The sequence below is a fragment of the Schistocerca nitens genome, chromosome 9, assembly GCF_023898315.1.
Source record: "Schistocerca nitens isolate TAMUIC-IGC-003100 chromosome 9, iqSchNite1.1, whole genome shotgun sequence".
NCBI classification, from domain to species: Eukaryota; Metazoa; Arthropoda; class Insecta; order Orthoptera; family Acrididae; genus Schistocerca; species Schistocerca nitens.
The window spans coordinates 64,478,198-64,496,485 of NC_064622.1; positions in this window are offsets into that span (position 1 = coordinate 64,478,198).

Consider the following 18,288-nt stretch of genomic DNA (forward strand, 5'->3'; position numbering starts at 1 on the left):
AAGTTTTTATTATCTCCCAGAACTTTGTTTCTATTACCAAATTCCTCTTTTCTTTCCTTCATAGTTTCCTTAATGTATAGACTGAATTAAATTGCAGATAGGATACGATTCTCTTCTCAGCTACTGCTACCCTATGTCCTTCGACTCATAACTTCAGTCTATTTTCTGTACGAGTTCTAAATAAACTTTCGCTCCCTTTATTTTACGCCTGCTGCCTTCAGATATATGAAAGAGTGCATTTCAGTTAACATTCTCAAAAGCGTTCTCTAAATCTACAAATGCACAGACGTAGGTTTGTCTTTCTTCAGCCTATCTTCCAAGACAAATGGCTGGGTCGGTGTCATCTCGCGTGTTCCTACGTTTCTCCGGAGCCCAAACTGATTTATCCTGAGGCCAGCTTCTACTAGTTCTTCATGCTTCCCTAAATAATTCGTGGCAGTATCTTGCAACCATAACTAATTAATCTCATAGTCCGGTTATATTCACACCTGTCAGGATATGCCCTTCTTAGAATAGAAATTATTACAATCTTCTTTAAGTCTATTTCGAATGTCTCATTCATATGCCTTGCACACCCGGTGGAATAGCTTTATAGTCGTTGCCTCTACCAAGCATGTCAATAACTCCGAGGGAATGGCATCTGCTCCAGGACCCTTGGCATATGCGTTCCCTTTGAAATGCTAAACGAAGCTGCGCTGAATATTCCTCCGGTGAGCTTTAGTGACTAGCGTGCCCGGATTCTATCCTGGAGACTGGGATTCGATTGCTGGCGTCAGAAACACGTTCCATCCATGCGTTGCCTTGACTGAGGCTATGCACAGATATTACTAAGCATCTGTCGCCGGACAAATTGTTTATAATATATAGCTAGGAGCGAGATAAAGCATGATACTCTCGACCAGAATTACGTCGCACCTCGCTTTCGGGAGGAGTTTCTAAAGATCGAGTAAAAGCCCGATGTTCTCGAACTTAGTCACGCCTCAGGATCGTCATTGGACTCCTGAGACAGTATAATCTCCGTCTTTTAGCACTTTCTGTGTATTGAGACAGACTCTATCGTTTTCTATGCATTTCAATCAAAATGTAATAATTAGACCCCCAAATCACAAAGCGAACTCAATAAACTCGTTTTTCCCGAGTTTTCGTTGAGTTTTTAATGCACGAAGAGAGGTTAGTAAACCTGCATATCCTATCCAAGTAATTTTCAATGCGACAGTGTCCGCCGCTGCGATGAATTTTTTGAATGATTTCTTGAAGCTTGCAGCTGCTATTTTCTTTATTTCCTGTACGATTGTACAGTTTCGGCCTTAGGCTATTTTCAAGTATCTAAAACGGAAGTTTCAAACATTGGAAACACTATTGACATTTGTGATTTTGATGTAGGAACATTTTGGTAACAGAATATGTCATATATGCCATACTCATAAATTAGTTCGAGATGTTCACGCTATTTTAGGAGCACGTTACTTTCGAGCAGTTGTTGCAAAGCTCTTATATATAACGTACTTAACACTAGGAAACTTATAATTATTTTACAGAACTTTGTTACTTAACCTGCATATGCTTTTGTTCTCAGTTATGTTTAATTATCGTTCATCATTGGTGTAAATATTTGTTCTGTTATTGTAGGAGCATGTCATTTTTGAATAGTTGGTACAAAGATCTTATATATCACATTTATCAGAGTATTCTAAGGACATAGTACTGAGAACCAGGAGAGTCTCGTAAAAACTGCTTTATGATTGCTTGATGTTTCGCATTACAGTCATAGTTATTCATGAGTGTAGCGATAATTTTACATTCTACGCTTCTGTGACGCTTCGTCCTAGAAGTAGTAGCAAGTTGTCTTCGAACTTCCTATTTCGCAGGTCTTTTTGCTCATTTAAAACTTTGTCTGAATGATGTTTTAGGTGTATGTAGATATCAGTTTCTTGCATTACATCCACGACTTTTCCTTTCTGTAGCTTATGTAATATTTGAAGGGATCCATCTATATTAGTTATTTTGTGGTTGGTGTCTTAAGTGAGCAGCATATGTGGATGGAGTATTGTCGCGTATTTCCGTGTGTTCTTTAAATCGTGCACTAAATTGCCTTCCTGTTTGTCTCGTTAGAAAACTGTGATAGATGTGATATACAAGATCTTTGTACCAAGTATTGAAAAATTACGCGCTCCTACAATAACAGAACAAATATTTACCAGTTACTTTAAGGAAATTACATACAGTCATATTTACACCAATGATGAAGGATAATTAAATATAACTGAGAACGAAAGCATATGCAGGTTAAGTAGCAAAATTTGGTAAATTAATTATAATCTTGCTAGTGTTAATTACGTTATATATATATAAGGGCTTTGCAACAACTGCTCGAAAGTAAAGTGCTCCTAAAATAGCGTGAACACCTCGAACTAATTTATGAGCATGACATGATGTCATAGGAGCAACGACGTATATGATATAATCAGTTACCAAAAACTCTTCCCTATAGTAAGTTATAATGCGCATAGTTTAGCTACTGACATGACTTGTTCCTACATCAAAATCACAAGTGTCGCTAACGTATCCAATTATGAAACTTCCGGTTTAGATACTTGAAAATCGCCTAAGGCCGAAATTGTACAATCGTATTGGAAATAAAGTGAATGGCAGCTGAAGACTTCAAGAAATCATTTAAAAAAATCTTCAAAAATCTATCCAAGTAAGTTCAATGTTAGTCCATTTTCGTATAGATACGATCGTGGCAATTCTGTCGCTGACGTAAACTTCGGAAAATACACTCATGTTCTAAAAAGCAGAACACCATGAATGACTAGAGATAGGACGTTCATATTCACGGGACATGTCCATTAATTAGCATGTCAATCACCTCGCTTCACAAAGTGTCCTGTAGCCTAGCAGGCACAGGGTCCGCCATGGGGTCTGATAAAGTGTTCCATGTGTGATGACATCGACGCTTATAAGGCGTGAATGGCGTCCTGTGGTATAGCCATGCATGCTGCATTCACCTGTTTTCAAAGTTCATCTGTGGTGGTCGTGGGTCACAGCGCTACACCCATCGTTTCACCACACCCTACACGTTTTCCATTGGCGACAGGTCTGGTGAGCGTTCGCGCCAAGGCAAAACGCTGACATCCTGCGACACCAAGAACGCACGTGTTCGTGCGACAACATGCGGTCGTGCATTGACTTGCTGAAAAATGACGTCTGGGTTGTTGCGCAGAAAGGGTATGGCTACTGGTCGTAGGATATCATTCACGTAGGTCACACTGGTCACAGTGCCCTGGACAAGCACCAATTGTTATTTATGGTCGTACCCAATAGCACCCCACACCATCAGGCCTCGAGTTGGCGCTGTGTGTCTTGTACGAATGCAATCACTGCGACGGCACTCCCCCTGTCTGCGGCGAACCAAAATGCGCCATCATTTTCAAACAGAACCTGGATTCGCCCGAAAACACTATCTGATGCTGTTTCTGTCCCCAGTGACGTCGTTCCGTACAGCATTGCCACCTAGCATGTTTCTACATATTCGTCGAAGGTAGCCAGAGAAGTGGAAGACGCGCATGTTACTCATGCCGTAATAAACGGCGACGGTCTATCGACCATGGTAGTGTACGGTGTGCTACACTGTTCCGCTGTTGCGCCAGAACAAAGAAGGACGCAGGCCTGTCCTGCAATGCCATTAGCATCAGGTGTTTATCTTCTCGGTGGGAGGTGTGCGTGGTGCGACGTGACCCATCTCGTCGTGTACTATCGCCCTCAGTCAACCGTTCTGCACACAGTCGTTGTACTGCCGAAACACTTAAACTACTGGCCATTAAAATTGCTACACCAAGAAGAAATGCAGATGATAAACAGGTATTCTTTCGACAAATATACTATACTAGAATTGACACGTGATTACATTTTCACGCAATTTGGGTGCATAGATCCTGAGAAATCAGTACCCAGAACAACCACCTTTGGCCGTAATAACGGCCTTGATACGCCTGGGCATTGAGTAAAACAAAGCTTGGATGGCGTGTACAGGTACAGCTGCCCAAGCAGCTTCAACACGATACCACAGTTCATCAAGAGTAGTGACTGGCGTATTGTGACGAGCCAGTTGCTCGGCCACCATTGACTAGACGTTTACAATTGGTGAGAGATCTGGAGAATGTGCTGGCCAGGGCTGCAGTAGAACATTTTCTGTATCCAGAAACGCCCGTACAGCACCTGCAACATGCGGTCGTGCATTATCCTGCTGAAATGTAGGGTTTTTGCAGGGATCGAAGAAGGGTAGAGCCACGGGTCGTAACACATCTGAAATGTAACGTCCACTGTTCAAAGTGCCCTCAATGCGAACAAGAGGTGACCGAGACGTGTAACCAATGGCACCCCATACCATCACGCCGGGTGATACGCTACTATGGCGATGACGAATACACGCATCCAATGTGCGTTCACCGCGATGTCGCCAAACACGGATGCCACCATCACGATGCTGTAAACAGAACATGGATTCATCCGAAAAAATGACGTTTTGCCATCCGTGCACCCAGGTTCGTCGTTGAGTACACCATCACAGGCGCTCCTGTCTGTGATGCAGCGTCAAGGATAACCGCAGCCGTGGTCTCCAAGATGATAGTCCATGCTGCTGCAAACGTCGTCGAACTGTTAGTGCAGGTGGTTGTTGTCTTGTAAAAGTCCCCATCTTTTGACTCAGGGATCGAGACGTGGCTGCACGATCCATTACAGCCATGCGGATAAGATGCCTCCCATCTCGACTGCTAGTGATACGAGGCCGTGGGGATCCAGCACGGCGTTCCGTATGACCCTCCTGAACCCACCGACTCCATATACTGCTAATAGCCATTGGATCTCGACCAACGCGAGCAGCAATGTCGCGATACGATAAATCACAATCGCAGTAGGCTACAATCCGACCATTATCAAAGTCGGAAACGTGATGGTACGCATTTCTCCTCCTTACACGAGGCATCACAATAACGTTTCACCAGGCAACGCCGGTCAACTGCTGTTTGTGCATGAGAAATCGTTTGGAAACTTTCCTCATGTCCGCACGTTGTAGGTGTCGCCACCGGCGCCAACCTTGTGTGAATGCTCTGAAAAGCTAATCATTTGCATATCACAGCATCTTCTTCCTGTCGGTTAAATTTCGCGCCTGTAGTACGTCATCTTCGTGGTGTAGCAATTTTAATGGCCAGTAGTGTAGTACCCTAAGAGCAGCAGTTTCCCGTATGGATGAACCACTTTCTCTCACGCCAATACTGCGGCCTCTTTCAAGTTCACTGATTGGACGGTGCGGTTCGATCAAACATCTGCGAGGCACCATGCATGTCTGCTCAAGTCTCACTGATCCATTGCCTTCGGTTCATAGCGACAACAAGAGCCGCAGGCACATTCTACCGATGAATGGTGTTGCGCCGCGATACCGATGTTGACCTGGAACCCGCGGGGCCGACGTGGTTCAAATGCTAATCATTTCTGCAGAACACACTAATGTACATGTCCTATGAATATGCAAGTCCTATATCTAAACTATCAGTTTAATAAGTCACAGTTGCAAAATACTAACACGAATTCTTTACAGACGAATGGAAAAACTGGTAGAAGCCGACCTCGGGGAAGATCAGTTTGGATTCCGTAGAAATGTTGGAACACGTGAGGCAATACTGACCTTACGACTTATCTTAGAAGAAAGATTAAGGAAAGGCAAACCTACGTTTCTAGCATTTGTAGACTTACAGAAAACTTTTGACAATGTTGACTGGAATACTCTCTTTCAAATTCTAAATGTGTCAGGGGTAAAACACAGGGAGCGAAAGGCTATTTACCATTTGTACAGAAAGCAGATGGCAGTTATAAGAGTCGAAGGACATGAAAGGGAAGCAGTGGTTGGGAAGGGAGTGAGACAGGGTTTTAGCCTCTCCCCGACGTTATTCAATCTGTATATTGAGGTAGCAGTAAAGGAAACAAAAGAAAAGTTCGGAGTAGGTATTAAAATCCATGGAGGGGAAATAAAAACTTTGAGGTTCGCCGATGACATTGTAATTCTGTCAGAAACAGCAAAGGACTTGGAAGAGCAGTTGAACGGAATGGACAGTGTCTTGAAAGGAGGGTATAAGATGAACATCAACAAAAGCAAAACGAGGATAATGGAATGTAGTCGAATTAAGTCGGGTGATACTGAGGGAATTAGATTAGGAAATGAGACACTTAAAGTAGTAAAGGAGTTTTGCTATATGGGGAGCAAAATAACATGATGTTCGAAGTAGAGAGGATATAAAATGCAGACTGGCAATGGCAAGGAAAGTGTTTCTGAAGAAGAGAAATTTGTTAACATCGAATATTGATTTAAGCGTCAGGAAGTCTTTTCTGAAAGTATTTGTATGGAGTGTAGCCATGTATGGAAGTGAAACATGGACGATAAATAGTTTGGACAAGAAGAGAATAGAGGCTTTGGAAATGTGGTGCTTCAGAAGAAAGTTGAAGATTAGATGGGTAGTTCACATAACTAATGAGGAGGTATTGAATAGAAATCAAATCTGAATGTTGTCTCAGAAATATGTTAAGTAGTTAACAGAAATACAGTAGAATATTACTGGTATCGAGAGGTTCAGGTGAGGTACTACACTCCTGGAAATGGAAAAAAGAACACATTGACAACGGTGTGTCAGACCCACCATACTTGCTCCGGACACTGCGAGAGGGCTGTACAAGCAATAATCACACGCACGGCACAGCGGACACACCAGGAACCGCGGTGTTGGCCGTCGAATGGCGCTAGCTGCGCAGCATTTGTGCACCGCCGCCGTCAGTGTCAGCCAGTTTGCCGTGGCATACGGAGCTCCATCGCAGTCTTTAACACTGGTAGCATGCCGCGACAGCGTGGACGTGAACCGTATGTGCAGTTGACGGACTTTGAGCGAGGGCGTATAGTGGGCATGCGGGAGGCCGGGTGGACGTACCGCCGAATTGCTCAACACGTGGGGCGTGAGGTCTCCACAGTACATCGATGTTGTCGCCAGTGGTCGGCGGAAGGTGCACGTGCCCGTCGACCTGGGACCGGACCGCAGCGACGCACGGATGCACGCCAAGACCGTAGGATCCTACGCAGTGCCGTAGGGGACCGCACCGCCACTTCCCAGCAAATTAGGGACACTGTTGCTCCTGGGGTATCGGCGAGGACCATTCGCAACCGTCTCCATGAAGCTGGGCTACGGTCCCGCACACCGTTAGGCCGTCTTCCGCTCACGCCCCAACATCGTGCAGCCCGCCTCCAGTGGTGTCGCGACAGGCGTGAATGGAGGGACGAATGGAGACGTGTCGTCTTCAGCGATGAGAGTCGCTTCTGCCTTGGTGCCAATGATGGTCGTATGCGTGTTTGGCGCCGTGCAGGTGAGCGCCACAATCAGGACTGCATACGACCGAGGCACACAGGGCCAACACCCGCCATCATGGTGTGGGGAGCGATCTCCTACACTGGCCGTACACCACTGGTGATCGTCGAGGGGACACTGAATAGTGCACGGTACATCCAAACCGTCATCGAACCCATCGTTCTACCATTCCTAGACCGGCAAGGGAACTTGCTGTTCCAACAGGACAATGCACGTCCGCATGTATCCCGTGCCACCCAACGTGCTCTAGAAGGTGTAAGTCAACTACCCTGGCCAGCAAGATCTCCGGATCTGTCCGCAATTGAGCATTTTTGGGACTGGATGAAGCGTCGTCTCACGCGGTCTGCACGTCCAGCACGAACGCTGGTCCAACTGAGGCGCCAGGTGGAAACGGCATGGCAAGCCGTTCCACAGGACTACATCCAGCATCTCTACGATCGTCTCCATGGGAGAATAGCAGCCTGCATTGCTGCGAAAGGTGGATATATACTGTACTAGTGCCGACATTGTGCATGCTCTGTTGCCTGTGTCTATGTGCCTGTGGTTCTGTCAGTGTGAGCATGTGATGTATCTGACCCCAGGAATGTGTCAAAGTTTCCCCTTCCTGGGACAATGAATTCATGGTGTTCTTATTTCAATTTCCAGGAGTGTATAATGGTTACGTAATTCAAGTACCATTACAAGCTGCATCAAACCAGTCTCAGGACTGAAGACAACAACAACAACAACATCTCTAGTTATTCAATGTGTTCTGCTTTTTTTTTCTAAACATAGGTGTTATGTTATGTTATGTTAACCGGGGACCTAGCAACGACGGAGAGGCTCCGTCCCCGCCGCAGCAGCAGTAGTCTACAACCCCACGACGACTACCGCAGTCCACTTCACCCCTCCGCCGCCCCACACCGAACCCAGGGTTATTGTGCGGTTCGGCCCTGCTGGATCCCCCAGGGAACGCCTCACACCAGACGAGTGTAACCACTATGTTTGCGCGGTAGAGTAATGGTGGTGTACGCGTGTGTGGAGAACTTGCTTGTGCAGCAATCGCCGACATAGTGTAACTGAGGCGGAATAATGGGAACCACTCCGCATTTGCCGAGGCAGATGGAAAACCGCCTAAAAACCATCCACAGACTTGCCGGCTCACCGGATCTCGTCGCAAATCCGCCGGGCGGATTCGTGCCGGGGACCAGGCGCTCCTTCCCGCCCGGAAAGCCGTGCGTTAGACCGCACTGCCAACCGGGCGGGCTAAGCGTAAGTGTACTTTTGCCACTGAGGTACAAAAATTAACTGCACCATCCATCTGTTCTTTGGTGCACTATGAAATTAGCTACACAATCTATTCGTTCTCTGTTGTACTACGCCGTGCCGATCGTGTCAATGAGGTAAACATCCGAACCACTAATTGTAGCCTGAGCAGGCTCCTGAAACTTTAATTTTTTTTTTTCGTGATCCGATTTTGATGAAATGAAGTCTATATCTTATCACAAGCTACGTTCAAGTTGCCTGTGAAGACCCCACGAAAATTCTGGTAGTAGCTTATCTGACTGGCGTGTTCTAACAGACAAACAAAATTTTTACAGATAGTCATATTGTCCCCCCCCCCCCCCCCCCCATGAACCATGGACCTTGCCGTTGGTGGGGAGGCTTGCGTGCCTCAGCGATACAGATGGCCGTACCGTAGGTGCAACCACAACGGAGGGGTATCTGTTGAGAGGCCAGACAAACATGTGGTTCCTGAAGAGGGGCAGCAGCCTTTTCAGTAGTTGCAGGGGCAACAGTCTGGATGATTGACTGATCTGGCCTTGTAACATTAACCAAAACGGCCTTGCTGTGCTGGTACTGCGAACGGCTGAAAGCAAGGGGAAACTACAGCCGTAATTTTTCCCGAGGACATGCAGCTCAGACGATAACTAGTTTGGACAAGAAGAGAATAGAAGCTTTCGAAATGTGGTGCTACAGAAGAATGCTGAAGATAAGGTGGGTAGATCACGTAACTAATGAGGAGGTATTGAATAGGATTGGGGAGAAGAGAAGTTTGTGGCACAACTTGACTAGAAGAAGGGATCGGTTGGTAGGACATGTTTTGAGGCATCAAGGGATCACAAATTTAGCATTGGAGGGCAGCGTGGAGGGTAAAAATCGTAGAGGGAGACCAAGAGATGAATACACTAAGCAGATTCAGAAGGATGTAGGTTGCAGTAGGTACTGGGAGATGAAGAAGCTTGCACAGGATAGAGTAGCATGGAGAGCTGCATCAAACCAGTCTCAGGACTGAAGACCACAACAACAACAGTCATATTGTATTGTGTTATACTACCTACATCATTCGTAGTCAGTTTCTGGCAAATATTTTCAGTGAACAGACGGTTTTATAGTTTTATTTTTAATATAGATTTTAATAGACGTTTGTTCTTGTCACTCACATTTTGCCCTAAGTTATTCTGTTTCAGATATCCTGTTGTAATGACACATTCCGACGCAGAGACACGCAATACCTTAAAGGCTGCGCCAAAGGTTCAATTGACAGGCATGTAGAGTATAACCTCTGTAATGCTCATATTGGATTCTCTTTTCTTTCATACTCCAAGAAGGAGTTAAGAGACCCTTTCGATTGTTACCTTATAGGGGATGGACGTAATTTTTGGTGTGTGCGGAAAGGCACCCATCTTGTTAGTTTGTTAGTATTTATGGTTTGTGCGACTAGCAGAGCAAGTCTTATTGTGTTGTGAATAAAAAAAAGTGAGAAGTATCTAAGTTTTACGAGAATTATGTAAAGCGACGTACATTGTATTCCTTGGTTTCCACCGTCTTCGTGAAGTGAACCGATGCCGACTCAGGAAGATACACACGGTCAACAAAGAGAAGGACATCGATGGCGGCTAATGAATTAATATTGTGGCAAAAGGACGAATTCTACGTTTAAGGTGAGAACTCTGAATAAATCAACAATGACGTAGAATTCAAAAATGTAATTAATCGGAATGGTAAATTATATTACAGGCATATTTCACACAGCACTGAATTTGTCCGCATTCAAGCCGGTCAATACAGTCCGTAAAAAAGCCTTTCAAAAATTCTAAATTTACGGTTCCATATCCATAATTTTTTCTCTTTTCAAAAAATCAATAAATTTAATTTTTTTTATTTATTTCGCCATACTGTCCTGTGACGTAACAGTGGTAAGCGTGCAAGTAGGGCACTTTCCTACAACCACGCAATTCTATAGCCGGGGGAAAATCGCTTGCTGCAGCCTTTTATGTTGGGCACCTAATTTATTGGCGAACACAACACCTGGCCGTTCTAATTTTGCTTAAAATGGCTTCCCTTCGGGCATTTCTGTGCTAATAAAAACGCGACAATGCTGTCCGAAGCGGAGCGGACACGATCGATGGTAGGTGGGGAGAAGGTGGGGGGAGGGGGGGGGGGAAGAGTGGCCGGGTTTGCTGGGATGGAGGATGGGGAGACAAGGCTAGCTAATTAACTGGCAGATAATGAACTCCCCAGAAGGCTGGCCGCCCAGTTATTCCAGGAACAGAAAAGTCTGCGGCGACATCGGGATGGGACGGGACGGGCTGGGATCATTTAAAATGAAGCAGGAGCGTCTCCGAACGGACGAGGTATTTCTCCTCGAAATCGCTGCAGTCCTTATAGTAATACACTCTCACGGGAGTTAACAAGCTGTTATTGTGAAGTTACCTCCAGCCTCACCCCCCCCCCCCCCCCCCCGCTCCACCCTTTACATCTTGCTCTCCCTGTCACGGCAGACACCAAACACGACTCATTCGGTGAAAAAGCGTCGACCTTGTTAATCGAGTTTGCAACCGCACGACGTTAGGTGCCTCTGTCCTCATAACCACCTGATTTGGAAGCGGTAACGAGTATCTATTTCCTTCACCTCTCGCCTCGTCGAAAGCTCACAGAATACCACATACAGAGGAAGGAAACGTTGCGACCTAGGGGTGCCACTATCATTACCTCCCTTACCTGTTCCAGTCGCGTATGGTTCGCGGGAAGAACGACTGCCGAAAAGCCTCCGTGCGCGCTCTAGTCTCTCTAAATTTACATTCGTGATCTCCTCTGGAGGTATAAGTAGGGGAAGCAATATATTCGATACCCCATCCAGAAACCTGGACAGCAAGCTACACCGCGATGCAGAGCGCCTCTCTTTCAGAGTCTGCCACTTGAATTTGCTAAACATCTCCGTAACGCTATCACGGTTACCAAATAACCCTGTGACGAAACGCGCCGCTCTTCTTTGGATCTTCTCTATCTCCTCTGTCAACCCGACCTGGTACGGATTCCACACTGATGAGCAATACTCAAGTATAGGTCGAACGAGTGTTTTGTAAGCCACCTCCTTTGTTGATGGACTACATTTTCTAAGCACTCTACCAATGAATCTCAACCTAGCACCCGCCTTACCAACAATTAATTATATATGATCATTCCACTTCAAATCGTTCCGTACGCATACCCCCAGTTATTTTACAGAAGTAACTGCTACCAGTGTTTGTTCCGCTATCATATAATCATACAATAAAGGATCCTTCTTTCTATGCTATCGCAATACATTACATTTGTCTATGTTAAGGGTCAGTTGCCACTCCCTGCACCAAGTGCCTATCCGCTGCAGATCTTCCTGCATTTCGCTGCAATTTTCTAATGCTGCAACTTCTCTCTATACTACAGCATTATCCGCGAAAAGCTGCATGGCTTATTCATTCACTCTTCAGTCTATCGGAGCGACCGAATGAAAAATGTCGATGCGGTCGGATGCATTCAGTTCCGAGCGGGAACATTCGATCATTTCGCTACTGTTAAATCATTGTTGTTGACGGCATTCCGCAGTCGCCTGTCGCCATTGTCATGGCCGTTCCAATATTTACTTTTTGTTGCGTTGCAATGATTAGCTTTTAGTTCAGTTTTGCGTCCACGTTCATAAATAGACGTTTGCCTAACAGTGAACTTCGTATCAAATGGTTCAAATGGCTCTGAGCACTATGGGACTCAACTGCTGAGGTCATTAGTCCCCTAGAACTTAGAACTAGTTAAACCTAACTAACCTAAGGACATCACAAACAGCCATGCCCGAGGCAGGATTCGAACCTGCGACCGTAGCGGTCTTGCGGTTCTAGACTGCAGCGCCTTTAACCGCACGGCCACTTCGGCCGGCGAACTTCGTATCAAAATGCGGAAGCGCTCAGTGGCGAGGCAATGGATGGAGTCGTATGACTGGATAAAAAACTAATCATCAAGATAAATTCAATGCGGTGTACTGTTTCTGTAAGACTAATTCATATTCTGAAACTATATTAAAGAAATTAAAGAAATTAAAAGAAAATTAACGAATGATGACAATTTTTTCTCGTAAAACAAAACAAAAAATTCCTTCCGAAATGTGACAATTTGTTTAAAAAGGAAGTGATTAAACTGTCAATTTTTTTTAAAATGTGTACCTTAGATCACTTCAGCGTTTACTGAAATAGAATTATCGGTGATGGGTGCAATCTAGCAGGAAGAGAGACAGGGTTTCAATAAATTTAAATAAAAGAGTAACTGGTAATTTATTTCAATATAAATTTATAATGTGCCACCAATTTTTAGTGTTCTAAAACGAACCAAAATCCATGTTCAGTGCCAGAAGCGCAAAAATTTCAAATTTAAATAAAGAAACACACAAATTTTGAACATACATTTTTTTACTTCTCATTCGTCTCTGTTTGAAATAAAATACGTTATTTTTCTCTAAAAAATGTTCAAAAAAGGCTGGAAACGTGTGTAGATGGAATCACTCAAACCGGCGGACTGAGTGAAAACATTTATATAACTGTGAATTTTAAAATTTTCCCGGCCAATTGACTGTTCAAAGAAATTTCGGGCTTGCAGTCGGTCGTCGTTCAATACTTCGCACGACATTTCAACTGGGCACCTGCCTGCCATCGTTAGGAGAGCCGTCGCCTACTGGCAACAACTGTCAGACTGCCGAAACTGTCAGAGGATTGTGTCAGTCAGCTGTCTCACATTAAGCGAAAACACTCAGACCCGGAGAGTTGAGTGGAAGCATCCATTCACCTGGAGCGGCCGCGGCGACTGGTTTCATTCGTTGTTTAATTCGACAGAAAAAGCCGACTGAACTGACACACACTTGACCAACCTATCGGTTGTTAAAACCCTGATTAGTGGCGGGGGCAAAAAAATCTAATATATAATGGAAGCTGATTAATAATTGCCGCTTGAATAATTAAAGAGAGGAAAATTTGGAAGAATAGTTGGAAAAAAATTGTATGGTACACATATCTTGAGTGAACTTTAACTGCCAGTAATATCAACAGACCCTCAATATTTAATACACATATTCAGCATTTAAAATTATGTACGTCTTTTTCTTGTTACCGCCATTGTGCATAGAGTTTGGTATGACAATACTGGTTCCGGATCGCCCATTTTCTGCTCACGCAAATTATTCTGGTCTGCTTCGATCCTCTTGATGCAGGATTCTCAGCGCGTCGCGGAATGATGAGCAGACGGGTGTGGTCGCCGTGAATGTACTAATAAACTTTCCTGTCTCGATAACTTTCTGTAACAGCTTTTAATGTACAATTGGAATAGACATTTTTTTAACATCTACATCTACATGGTTACTCTGAAATTCACACTTAAGTACCTGGCAGAGGGTTCATCGAAACATTTTCATACTACTTCTTTACCATTCCACTTTCGAATGGCGCGTGGGAAAAAGGAACACTTAAATCTTTCCGTACGAGCTCTGATTTCTCTTATTTTATTGTGATGATAATTCCTCCCTACGTAGGTGGGTGTCAACAAAATATATTCGCATTCCGGAGAGAGAGTTGGAGATTGAAATTTCGTAAATAGATCTCGCTGCAAAGAAAACCGCCTTTGTTTCAGTGACTGCCACCCCAACTCGCGTATCAAATCAGTGACACTCTCACCCCTACTGCGCGATAACACGAAACGGGCTACCCTTCTTTGCTCTTTTTCGATGTCCTCCGTCAATTCTACCTGGTAAGGATCCCATACCGCGCAGCAATATTCCAGCAGAGGACAGACAAGTGTAATGTAGGCTCTCTCTTTAGTGGGTTTGTCGCGTCTTTCTAAGTGTTGTGCCAACGAAGAGCAGTCTTGGTCTCGCCTTCCCCACAATATTATCTATGTGGTCTTTCCAAGTTGCTCGTAATTGTAATTCCTAGGTATTTAGTCGAATTGACAGCCCTTAGATTTGTGCGATTTATCGTATACCCAAAATTTATCGAATTTCTTATAGTACCCATGTGGATGACCTAGCACTTTTCTTTGTTTAGTGCTAACTGCCACTTTTCGCACCATACAGAAATTCTCTCTAGATCATTTTGTAATCGGAGTTGATAGTCTGATGATTTTACTAGACGGTAAATTACAGCATCATCTGCAAACAATCTAAGGGGGCTGCTCAGATTATCACCTAGATCATTTATGTAAATCAGGAACAGCAGAGGGCCTAAGACACTACCTTGCGGAACGCCAGCCATCACTTCTGTTCTACTCGATGATTTACCGTCCATCACTACGAACTGTGACCTCTCTGAGAGGAAATCACGAATCCAGTCGCACAACTGATACTCCACATGCACGCAATTTGATTAATAGTCGCTTGTGAGGAACGGTATCAAAACCCTTCTGGAAATCTAGGCTTGTGGAATCGATCTGAGCTCCCTTGTCGACAGCACTCATACACAAGAACGATATATTCTAAATCCGTGATCGTTATGTATCAATAAGTCATTTTCTTGAAGGTAATTCATAATTTTCGAGTACAGTATATGCTCCAAAATCCTACAGCAAATTGAAGTCAGTGATATGGGTCTGTAATTCGATGGCTTGCTCCTATTTCCTTTCTTCAATATTGGTGTGACCTGTGCTACTTTCCAGTCTTTAGGAACAGACCTTTCGTCAAGTGAGCCGTTGTATATGCTTGCTAAGAAAGGCGCTATTGTGTCTGCATACTCTGAAAGGAACCTGAAGACTTGCCTTTCTTAAGCGATTTAAGTCGTTTCACTCATTATAACAGCTGTTCTGGTTTCGAATTCTGGAATATTTACTTCGTCTTCTTTTGTGTTGGAATTACGGAAAACTGTATTTAGAAACTCCGCTTTAGTGGCACCATCATCGGTAACATTTCCATCGCTGTCGCGCAGTGACGGTATTGACTGTTTTTTTGCCACTGGTGTACTTTACATACGACCAGAATCTCTTTGGGTTTTCTATCATATTTTGAGGCAATGTTTCATTGTGGAAACTATTAAAAGTATCTCGCATTGACGTCCGCACAAAATTTCGAGCTTCCGTGAAACTTAGCCAGTCTTGGGGATTTTGCGTTCTTCTGAATTTGGCATGCTTTTTTCGTTGCTTCTGCAACAGTGTTCTGATGTGTTTTGTGTACCATGATGGATCAGTCCCGTCTCTTATTAACTTATGCGGTATGAATATATCTATTGCTGTCGATACTGTATCTTTGAATTTGAGCCATATCTGGTCTACACTTACATCATTAGCTTGGAAGGAATGGAGACTCTCTCTTAGGAAGGCATCAAGAGAATTTTTATCTGCTGTTTATTTTTAGTGGTTTTGGTTGATATGGTTTTGAGTCTCGCTACAATGAGCCTATTGTGACTAACAGGTCAAGTGTGTTTTCGCAACCATTTACGATTCGTGTGGGCTCATGAACTAATTGTTCAAAGTAATTCTCAGAGAAAGCATTTAGTACAATTTCGGAACATGTATTTTTCGCCAACAAATAGAGGGTAGATTGAAGTCTCCACCAATTACAACTGTATGAGTGGGGTACTTATTTGTAATGAGATTCAAGTTTTCTCTGAACCGCAACAATGTTAACTCGGCGGAACTCTTCATACGTCTACCCGCTACCAATTATCACTGTTCTACCAAAAAAAACTTTTTTCTATTTCTGATAAAAATATTGTGATCCTAGTTGTATTTTGAGTGCTGAATTGAAAACTGTTTTTGGTTTTTTTCTGTCAGAGATAGTTTATGAGTAATCGTAATTTTATTTCTCTTTTCAGTTTCTGATATAGTGCAGCAAACGTGAGGTGAAATTCGACAAACAAATGCACATATTTATGATGTTATAAGTTCATCACATTAATGGAGAGTGGGATCTAACATATAACACAGTAACCTTTGTGTATACACTTTGAAGCATTTATTTGACATGAGAAATTACAGAAAATTGACAAACAATGAGCCACTGCCTTGTAATGCACATCACTTTTTTCTACATCTACATCTACATTTATACTCCGCAAGCCACCCAACGGTGTGTGGCGGAGGGCACTTTACGTGCCACTGTCATTACCTCCCTTTCCTGTTCCAGTCGCGTATGGTTCGCGGGAAGAACTACTGTCTGAAAGCCTCCGTGCGCGCTCTAATCTCTCTAATTTTACATTCGTGATCTCCTCGGGAGATATAAGTAGGGGGAAGCAATATATTCGATATCTCATCCAGAAACGCACCCTCTCGAAACCTGGACAGCAAGCTACACCGCGATGCAGAGCGCCTCTCTTGCAGAGTCTGCCACTTGAGTTTATTAAACATCTCCGTAACGCTATCACGCTTACCAAATAACCCTGTGACGAAACGCGCCGCTCTTCTTTGGATCTTCTCTACCTCCTCCGTCAACCCGATCTGGTACGGATCCCACACTGATGAGCAATACTCAAGGTTAGGTCGAACGAGTGTTTCGTAAGCCACCTCCTTTGTTGATGGACTACATTTTCTAAGCACTCTCCCAATGAATCTCAACCTGATACCCGCCTTACCAACAATTAATTTTATATGATCATTCCACTTCAAATCGTTTCGCACGCATACTCCCAGATATTTTACAGAAGTAACTGCTACCAGTGTTTGTTCCGCTATCATATAATCATACAATAAAGGATCCTTCTTTCTATGTATTCGCAATACATTACATTTGTGTATGTTAAGGGACAGTTGCCACTCCCTGCACCAAGTGCCTATCCGCTGCAGATCTTCCTGCATTTCGCTACAATTTTCTAATGCTGCAACTTCTCTGTATACTACAGCATCATCCGCAAAAAGCCGCATGGAACTTCCGACACTATCTACTAGGTCATTTATACATATTGTGAAAAGCAATGGTCCCATAACACTCCCCTGTGGCACGCCAGAGGTTACTTTAACGTCTGTAGACGTCTCTCCATTGAGAACAACATGCTGTGTTCTGTTTGCTAAAAACTCTTCATCAATCCAGCCACACAGCTGGTCTGATATTCCGTAGACTCTTACTTTGTTTATCAGGCGACAGTGCGGAACTGTATCGAACGCCTTCCGGAAGTCAAGAAAAATAGCATCTACCTGGGAGCCTGTATCTAATATTTTCTGGGTCTCATGAACAAATAAAGCGAGTTGGGTCTCACACGATCGCTGTTTCCGGAATCCATGTTGATTCCTACATAGTAGATTCTGGGTTTCCAAAAACGACATGATACTCGAGCAAAAAACGTGTTCTAAAATTCTACAACAGATCGACGTCAGAGATATAGGTCTATAGTTTTGCGCATCTGCTCGACGACCCTTCTTGAAGACTGGGACTACCTGTGCTCTTTTCAATCATTTGGAACCCTCCGTTCCTCTAGAGACTTGCGGTACACGGCTGTTAGAAGGGGGGCAAGTTCTTTCACGTACTCTGTGTAGAATCGAATTGGTATCCCGTCAGGTCCAGTGGACTTTCCTCTGTTGAGTGATTCCAGTTGCTTTTCTGTTCCTTGGACACTTATTTCGATGTCAGCCATTTTTTAGTCTGTGCGAGGATGTAGGGAAGGAACTGCAGTGCGGTCTGCCT